Here is a 10,166-nt window from a genome sequence, read left to right on the forward strand (position 1 = left end):
ATCCTCAATAGGGTTTTCAAAACGTGCACAAAGATTAATAGCTAAATCTTGCCAAGTAATTCGATGTCTATTGACTTGAAAATTTAAAAACCAAGTTTCAGCTTTACCTTCAAGATAAATAGCAGCAGTTTTAACCCTCTTGTGTTCCTCAATATCTTTCAACTCAACATATCTCTCACTCTTTTGAATCGAAACTCTCGGATTCTCACCATTAAATCTTGGGAAGTCCAACTTAGGAAGACGATGAAAGTGATTCTGATGTGAGTGTGAAAATCGATTCCTCCATTAAGGTCTGAATGGGAAGTAGTAGTAGTTTCTGGTATTGGATCAAACTTCTGAAGAAGAAGATCGAACTTAGAAGTCAGATTTGCTGAGAAACTAGTGAAATTAGCTTGTAGTTTGGCAATTGCAACAGTATTTGCTTCCACCTTATCGTTTACTTCTTTGAGTGCCATTTGAAAAAAAAAATGGATGAAAATTAGGTGGATCTGAACTGCTCTAGATACCAATTGTTGTGATGCAACAACAACTAAGACTCAGAGAAATGAAATTTGATTAGAAATGGAGGATACATCTCAGATCCTTAATGGATTGAGCCAAAATCTGGTTCGATAAACGAACACAGCCAAATTGTATTTCATTTAACAAAGTTCAGGTTAAACAAATAAGACTCTTCGTACACATTTAATACCCAATAATCGAACCCTAATAGTGACTAATGGATGGGACACACGTGTCACAATCCGACTGATCAACTAATAGCCACTAAGACACCCATTTAAGATTACTAACGGCAGACCCTTCTGCATACTACTTGTCACACTGTGACATAAATCATGGTAAATACGACAAGAATCTCAAGTTATTTGTTTTATAATGACTCAATTTATTCGTCTGAATCCGATTCATTACATCTGATCAACAATTGTTAAGCATTAAACTTATAAAAGTTACCGAATCCAATTAGAACAGCGAGTCATGTACAAGCTGACTCGAATAACTCTTAGTAAATGCATGTATGAGCCGATTTAGACCTTGAAAGAGACATCAGAAGAAGAAAAAAACAAAAAAACAAATGATCCGACAAACAAAATGCATGTAGGTCACTTCATATTATCCGAGAAAATTATGAAAAAGTGTCAATTATTTTATTTCCTTTATGATTGATTGAAAAATAGTTTTCGTCAATCATTTTATTTCCTTTATGATTGATTCAAAAATAGTTTTCCAAGTTTGCATAGACAAGCAAAAAAAAGAGGAAGAAGATGTCGGAATACTAACACAAGTTTAAAATTTGTAACAGCTAGGGGCCAAAAGTGCTGCCCGCATTATTGTGGCAAAAATGGGTTATTGACCCCTTAGCACTGCAAAACAATGATAAATTACATCTTTACTGCAAAAATGCTGCCGGCATTACTGTTATGGCATTTGGTAATGTAAAAAGCAGTCTCAACAATAAACTTAATCAAATTCTTAGCCCTTTACTCTTTTTTTCCCCCTTTTTTCCTGCTCTTTTTCCACTTATAGGAAAGAGATCCTCGTACTCCAAAAGGACTTCACGATGCATATCTTCCCATAGTTTCTTAAACAGCTTCCGATGCTTCTCCTGAAACCAATCTAGAATTTCTGAATACAGTGCATTGGAATGCTTACTCCATGTCTCTCTAAGCATGGCACGACTGTCTATCGTCCTTGACTTTCCCTTTAATCTATTTAGAAGATTTCCAACCCGCTTTTGACCAAATGCCTCTGGCCTTAAAACAAGAGCTGGTTTAGCCGCCAAGAATTCCTGTACATGCCCCCCTAAGCACGGTAATACATGACCCTCGAGCAAAGCACAAGCAAATACAGACACCCGAAAAGCATCATCCTTTATGGGAAACCTATGTGACGGAAGTTCCCACAGGTGTTGCCCAAAAAACGGAGTTACCCAGCAAAACACCTTGTCAGTTCGGGGTTCATAAGAAGGTCTAAGTGGAGCCGAGAAAGTGCACTGGGGACTAGCATATTTAACCAGCCAATTAGTCTCTATGCTAGTAACTCCATGCATATATGGTCGCTTCGTCTGAATAAGTTCATTGTAGACCAACAGTTCGGGGGATGCTGCTGCGACAGTCGACCAACGATGAAGAAAAATTGGTTCATTAACCATTGCTGCTTGATAACGAATTGCATTTCCCTTCCCATCCAATTCTGATGATTTCGAAACAACTCTGACCTGCTTGGCAACCCTGTCAGCCCAACCAGCACAGATAGCCTCTCTTAAGAGCTCCTCCTCACTCATTAACAGCGGATGTTTATCAGACGAAACCCTCCATGCTGATTCTACATCTTGAACAGTTCCATGTTCCCATAAAAACTCCTGTGGTGACTCATCAACAGAGACTTGATGGAATACCAATTGAAGTAACTGTTTTCGCATCTTGGACATTTCCTCCATCGTTTTCAAGTATAGTGCATTTTCTTTACAGAATTCATAAGGATTTTGTGCAAGTTCAAACAAGTGCAAGGCATATGCTATTGTCAGAGCATCACTGCTAGGGTTACAAAATTTTGAACGGGCGTCTTTTGCTGCTTGCTTCAGTTGCTTCTGCTTCAGTTTAGCTTGCTTATCTAAATCTTTCCTCGAATTTTTGGTAGCTGACCCCTCATCTTCATCAACTCCATCTTTATTAGCTTGGATTCCATTGAGTTGCATCATGAAGGGATTAGACAAGCTCAAAGCTGCAGCAGCAGCAACTGTTTACCCTAAAACTAGATTAGCTCTGCCATTATCTCTCTCTTTCCTCATAATTTGAATAACTGTCAGGAGCATCCGAGAGTGGCGAGGACTCATGGGATAATGTGACATGGCTTTCCCAAGGGGCGTGAGTCTTCCTGAACTGTCAAGTGCCTCAAGAGATTTTAAGCAACGCTCAGCTTCAACCAGTGCAGTATCTTTAGGAGGAGCTGGGAATGGAAAATCTGCAACCTACATACACACATATACATAAGAATAAACACAAAGGCCAACAGATCACAATTGTAACTAAAAGAAAAATGGTAAGCTTACCTTGTTGAAACCCAACGAGAACTATCTAGAAGCATCACAATTGTAATTAAAACCAAAATGGTAAGCTTACCTTGTTGATACCCATAGATTTCATGAGAAGAACAACGCCATCCACAGGAATTTTGGATATTTCAGCAACTGAGAAGTCTGAGAGTATGTTACAGAAGACTGCAGAAGAATAGAGGCGGTAAGAATGTCCGGGTCCAGTTCTTCCGGCTCTTCCTGCACGTTGAGCAGAGGATGCCTTACTTATCCACTGTACTTCATAAGTTTCCATCCCATTAGCGTAATTGTAGTTTTTAACCTTCTCTCTACCTGTGTCAACCACATACTTTATACCAGGGATAGTCAGAGAAGTTTCGGCCACGTTTGTAGCAACCACAACAAGCCTCTGCCCTTCCTCAACCTCTTCAAATACACGGAGTTGGGCTGCTGCGGGAAGCATTGCATAAAGTGGCAGGACACACAACCCACCAGGACAGCAACCATGTGCTTTTCCGTGCTTTTTCCCAGATGTTGGAGAGGATTTCCTTACACCATCTGCAAGGGGAGTATCATTACCCAGTTCATCTGAATTAGGAAGACTCAATTGCCTTTTTGGTAGCCAAAGCCTCAAAAGCAGCTTTCAGCGACGTGAGGTTCCCACCTTCTAGAGCATTGGCATGGTCACCATCTTTGTCTGAGGTTGATGCAAACTCATCTTCACTATTATAGGATATATCACTCTCTGTCCCTGAAGAATACCAGTCATCCTCCTCTTCCTCATTAAGAAACCTATAATCTTCATCGTCCCAGCTAAACTTATCAGTCTGTTGGTTTGTATGACCTTCAATTTCACATGCTTCATTTATGTCCTTCATATCAATCCCCTTCTCATGAATACTGCTTGCTCCCAAGCTTTCTGCAGTCTTTTCATCTGTCTTACACTTCAACCTTTTTCTACACTTTAGTTCATTTGAAGCTCCACATAGCTTTTTACACAAGTATTCCACTTCCCTTTGCCCAGTAACGAAAACCAGTATACCTCCAGGCGGAAGCCTCTTGTGAATTGACATGACCTTCTTAAAAGCTTGACCAATATAGTCTACGACATCTGTTTTCTTTGAAAAATGTATAGTCACAGGATATTGCCTGGTTGGAACTTCTATTACAGGCGGAGGTTGAGGGAATAACTTCTTTCCTGAAACGAAGTCCTCAACTCGTAAAGTGGCACTCATAAGTATGACTTTCAATTGAACGTGGCCTAGTTTCTGTCACAAAAAATAGGTCAAAATTAGCAGTCCGATTATATAAACAACGAAGCCTCTAGTCCCTAACAAGTAGGCTAGAAACTGAAACCCATGGAAATGTCTTTAGACCATGCTCCCTAAGAAAAACCTGTCCATGAAGAAAAAACTAGGGAGCATTATTAGGCTTGATAAGAAGATTTCTCATTAAACTAGGAACTCAAGGATCTTCTCATATCCTAACTTGTTAGTTGTTACTTTTGCATATCATCCAGAACATACAAAATTTACCATGGGTATCAATTAGGCAAATTATGAATTCGAATATATTCTGGTACATGGGTCTCTAAATTTCGATTATACCAATACTAGTAAAATTAAGTTAGTTGTTCACGAAGGAAAAACTGTTCTACTTTCTATCCTTATTCTCACCGGGCGTTCAACTATAGTACAAGCAAGCATTCCAATGAGTATGTCAGTATTCAGACTCCTCTCATGAACCTCATCAAGAATGATAACAGAATATCGCTTCAATAAGGAATCATTCTACATCAAAACAACTTTATGTCAGTGGCGGTGCCAATTAAGTAAGATAAGTGAACGACACCATATAGCACTGTATCACACATATCAAAATTATACATATCTATGTGTTTATTTGTTTTTCATACCTGCATTTCTCGAAGTAAAATTCCATCAGTCATATATTTGATGGAGGCATTGTTTCCGAGTTTCCTATCATGTCTAACTTGAAACCCGACCCCCTTACCAAGAGTAAGACCCAGTTCATATGCCACTCGCTTGGCAGTGGCAAGAACTGCAACACGACGTGGTTGGGAAACACCAATAATTCCATTTTGAAGACCGGATTTGCTCAAACCAAACCCAGCTTCATAAAAGAACTACAAGCAATAGAAACTATAAAGAGTAAGTCACGTGCCAAGATAAAGAGCGAAAAGTGACAGCAATATCAAAAATATGAAAGAATGTTTAATGCATACTTGAGGGACTTGAGTAGTTTTACCACACCCAGTTTCTCCACAAAGAATAATAACTGAATTCTCATTTATAGCTTCCATTATCTCTTGTTCCATCATAACTATAGGAAGGTCCTTTCTTTTGGTTTCGATCTCGGCAGGTCTTGAAACATGCACAAAAGTTGGGGTTATCAAAACACTGCTGACATTACCATCTGAAACAGTGCCGTCACCTACTTTTGAAGCAGCAACCTCCTTAACCTGATCCAATCAACAGTCCAGTTTATGTTAGTTATTATCCGATTCACACTCACTTCCATTCATTTTGTGGCATTCAGCACAAACAATTTTAACACATATAAGTAAATGAAATATAACCTGGATACTGGTGTTGTTTTTTTCGCCATTCTCCGACGCTTTGGTTGGAGGATGTTTCTCTTCTTTTTCCATGTGATTGCCATTATCCTCAGTTGGTAACGCATTATCATACCCAACATGTACATTGTGTACTACTATAAGGTAGCTTTTGAGAAGTAGAAGAAGCAAGAGGTGCATTCACACGACGTTCATGTTACTACAAGAAAAGTTGGATTAAGCGACCATGCGTTTTTGGTTGGAAAAGCCCATATTGAGTCGCTCTAAGCCTTAAAACGACTTAATTTGGCTCTCGCTCTCGAGTTGGAAAAGGTGGGATTTCTACAAGTCTAGAGCAGCTATGCAATCGCTTTAGTAATCAAGCAACTATCATATAGCGTCTTTTTTATTAATTGTTTCATGGCTAGACCGACCTTCCTAGAACAAGCAAAATAATGATCGTTTTAAAGCTAGACCAACCAAAATACAACAAGTGAAACGCTGATCGCTTCATAGATAGACCAACCATAATATAACAAGTGAAATAACTGAAGTTTGGTTGCTTATATTTTTGAGCTACCAAACTTTTTGCCCGCTACATCTATTGTTCTGGCGCAGGAAGTATTTGGCCGATTTCGATTTAGATAAATCCCAAATTGAAATTAAATGAAAATTATAATTAAAATTGATACTAAAACATATTATGAACCAAATTAAAAACTGAATCAAGTTTTATTATATCACATAGATCAATTTACAACATTTCTTAAAAAGAAGACAATCTTTTCACGAACAAAAAGATCAAAAATACAAACTAATCATTTCTTAAAAAATGATGATTACAATTTCCTTAATTTTGAAACAAAAGATGAACACTCCTTCGACTTTGTAGCACCAAGCTCCTAATAAGAGATTCATACTGCCATCATTCTTGTGTTTAAGTTCCTCTCTGATCATTCATCATTGGGATCTTGATGGAGTACTCATACTCTGATAACATCATGGAAGGAATCAAAAGCACCGTGAGGGATTAGGCTGTAGCATGAGGGAAGTGATTTACATAATTATATTGAGGATATAGTGGATATATTTAAGAATACACATAGAACTGCATATTTCAATAATTTGGAGGAGATCCAAACAGTAAACAAGGCGTACCATCTAAAAAATGAGACAAGAGTCAGATAACTAACCAATTATTATTATTAGTGAAATGCTCTAAATCATCCTATATCAAGATCACATCATTGACATCTTAAAATCTCTCCCCAAATTTTAAAGGAAGCATCATAAAGGAGCTCATATTGCCATCCAGACCATCAAAACTGAATGATTTCTGTAGATAAACAATACACGCTTAAGTTCAAACAAAATAAAAAACAAACTTTGTCGATAAACAAGTAAGAAGAAGGCAAAGCTTAGATTTCAAACTTAGATGGATTACTAAGTTTAACACATCACTCGATGTTATCAATCCCCCAAAGCAGAACATGACGTAGTTTCACTGCAAAGTTTAACACATCGCTCGATGTTACATTCGACCTTCCGTTCCAGATTTCTAGAGGCAAAGAAAGACCAACATCTAGGAACAGGAATGACTCGGACACAGATAAGGAAACAACTCATCCATGTATAGTATTCCTAATAAACCCTAAACAATAACACAAACATTTACCTTTTGTAAAACAACTCTTCGTTCTGCAAGGAACGTTACGAAGGCGCAGTAGCCTTTTTATGTAAAGCTTCTTAAAGAACTTAAGTTCTTTAATTGAGAATGCAGTTCTTTTATTTCCATGCAAACAATGGAATGGTAAGCATGACAAAGATGGAGTACAAAGGAAGACGAGAAAGTAGCTTACCTGGTAAGTTTTGCATTTGTCTCCAACTGGTTTGAATTATGCCCTATGACAACATCCTCCTGTGGAAACATGTGCCATGGTAAAGGATTAATCAAGAGATCCAATCATATAATACATGGATGAATTAAAACATATGTTTGCAAAAACATAAACTAACTGATGGGTGGTGGCACAATAACATTTTAAAGTAGCTGGAAAAAGTTGTAGTATACAACCGAGTACCGAATAAATTATTAAGCGAACACCAAAATTGTGAGACTAAAATGAAGAAAGGCCTGATCGCGCAGTTCAGATACTTTAGTCATTAGCAGTTCTCTCTCCCCTTCTTCATAAAAGTCCTGAAACGTACAAGCTCAAAAAGTAAGTATGACTAAGTAGGTATCATAAGGTATCAAACCACCAACAACCAGTGACTCCATTTTATGAATCTTGTCCTCCCTAAATTCAACATCATTTTGGTGCACTGGGTGTCCTCCTCTAGTTGGCGAACCTGTAATATGAAAGTTCAAATAACTGGTTGAGATAATTTTGATCTGCAAAAGCAAAACGCACATTACTTTATAAAATTCCAATAAGTTACCACATGATTCAGCTGTGCAGTTTCAGCCTCCGACTGCTTCATTGACTTAACCATCTCACACAAACCATGGCATCGACACTTGTTTTCTTCTGCTGGTTTCTCAGGTATAGCATCACCAGAGCTTCATCAGAAACCATATGTCTCAGCAACAGTCCACTACTTTGTTCTCTGTTTCCCTAGAATATAACAAGCGAAAAAAACCCTGATCACTTGCAACTATAAATAATTATTACAGGTGTTAATTCTTATCTATAAATCCATCAAACCTCAAAATGCACATTCAAAAATTCTCCATAACTAGCTAGCTCAAATCCTAATAAAGAGTAACTCAATTAGAATTAACATCACAATGACAACAATTACCTGGGCAACGAACGAAACCACTAAGGGCAAAAGTGGATAAATGTCTAGTATAGATACCACTGTCATCAATATGGCCAATGTTAAGCTGAACTGAAGAATGGTCTTTTGCAGTAACAATTCTCTTTGTAGCAGAACTGCAAAGCCATCGTAGCGAAGAGGGCACTCTGCTCATGTCTAGTATAGATCCATATATCATCCCCCTGTCGATCCATGTACCCTAGTCCCTAGTAACAAAGAGATGCACCGTCACTAAGAGCAAACGGCTTGACATCAAATAAGCCTCTTTACTATACGTTCAACAATCTACCCACAGTTCAAGTCCGACTTCTATTTACCCCATTTGATAGTTTAAATAAGACCTAGGATAGTAGTTGAGTAGTGTGTCATGAGAAATCTCATCAAATCTGACAACAGTAAACCATTTAATGAAAAGAAGAAAATTTTATTTACCAATACCATGTCCTATAATATGGGGGAACTCATCCATCCAAAAAAGGATGCCTAAATCTTTACATTCTATATTAAAGATCAGTAAAGCAAATACCAAAATGCGCAGTAGAAAGCTATAAGAGAAATTCATACACATTTTAAGATTAGCACATATTGTCAATTACTTGAACCTGCTCCTTCACCGGATTCCATTGTTCTTGTATCCTTTTCTCCTAATATTTTTAATGAAACTAAAGTATTCTTGTGAGGGATTGCTTCAGAAATAAACTTGTCAAAACAAGCATCCATTCAGGCAGATGAATTGTTTGCACTGTACCTATAAATTTTGTCAGTCCCATCGCCAACCCAGTAATACAGAAGCCTGTCACTCTTCGTACACGCAAATGGAGGTGGTACATAAAAGTTAAAACTAAATACTTTATGCCATCTCAACTCATTATGACTATCTCTATTCTTTTTCAAATACCATATTTCACAACCACCGGCATTGCAATGATAATAATGAGCACTAAGAAAATCACCTAAAACTCCTAGTGTAATAACAAATTAAGGATCACCAGCTCGTGTCAAACAAGATGGTGGTGATGGAAGTTTAGAAAACTTTTCATCAACCAAATGGAAAATAAGAATAATAGTTCCTTCATTGTGCTCCCAATGAATAGCCCCATTTGCACACTCATCAGAACCTTTTTTAACATGTTTCATATTGACGTCTAATGTTCCCGCATTTCTCCATCCATTGCCACTGCCAGGAGTGTATAACTGAGCAATAAATCACCCAAACTCAAGGGTAATAAGTCATTTCCAAGGGAATTGAAACTGAAAATTAAGAAAAACAAAAATCACAACAAGGGTCTTGAAGAATTATACCGACTGGCTGCAGAGATTGTTGAGGCCGGCTGCGAAGCCAAATTGCAATTAGATCTCCTACCATCAATAACAAGACTTGGATCCAAACAATCCCTAGTTACAGCTTCAGGATCACTAAAAGTAACCTAATAACCAGAAAGTCTAGCATAAGTATCTCAGTATTGATCAAGATTATGAATAAGTAACATAAACCCACAACAAAGAAGATGAAAAAAATACTTACAAATCCATATCCTTTCGATCTTCCTGTATTCTCACATTCAGTACCAGCACAAGCAGATCGACCCACAGATTCTTCCTTGTATTTCAATGCGGATCAACACTGTCAATCCAATCTGATTATCAAACCAACAACACTAGCATATCACCATTCTCGCTGCAATTTCCTTCCGTTCACAACCAAATCAGATACGAGAAATCCCTTTTATCACCTCA

At 37.8% G+C, this 10,166-nt stretch overlaps 1 long non-coding RNA gene and 1 pseudogene across 1 annotated transcript; both read right to left on the minus strand.

The window, feature by feature from the left end:
- Positions 1 to 1,309: 1,309 nt before the first annotated feature.
- On the minus strand, positions 1,310 to 5,822 carry LOC113357915 (annotated as a pseudogene).
- Positions 5,823 to 6,833: 1,011 nt separating this feature from the next.
- LOC113357918 lies at positions 6,834 to 7,802 on the minus strand. The gene is made up of 3 exons (XR_003363992.1): positions 7,691 to 7,802; positions 7,469 to 7,527; positions 6,834 to 6,945 (listed from the first exon to the last, which is right to left on the minus strand). It is a non-coding gene; the product is annotated as an uncharacterized LOC113357918 (long non-coding RNA).
- Between the last annotated feature and the right edge of the window lie 2,364 nt (positions 7,803 to 10,166).

The sequence above is a fragment of the Papaver somniferum genome, chromosome 3, assembly GCF_003573695.1.
Source record: "Papaver somniferum cultivar HN1 chromosome 3, ASM357369v1, whole genome shotgun sequence".
Classification (NCBI taxonomy): domain Eukaryota; kingdom Viridiplantae; phylum Streptophyta; class Magnoliopsida; order Ranunculales; family Papaveraceae; genus Papaver; species Papaver somniferum.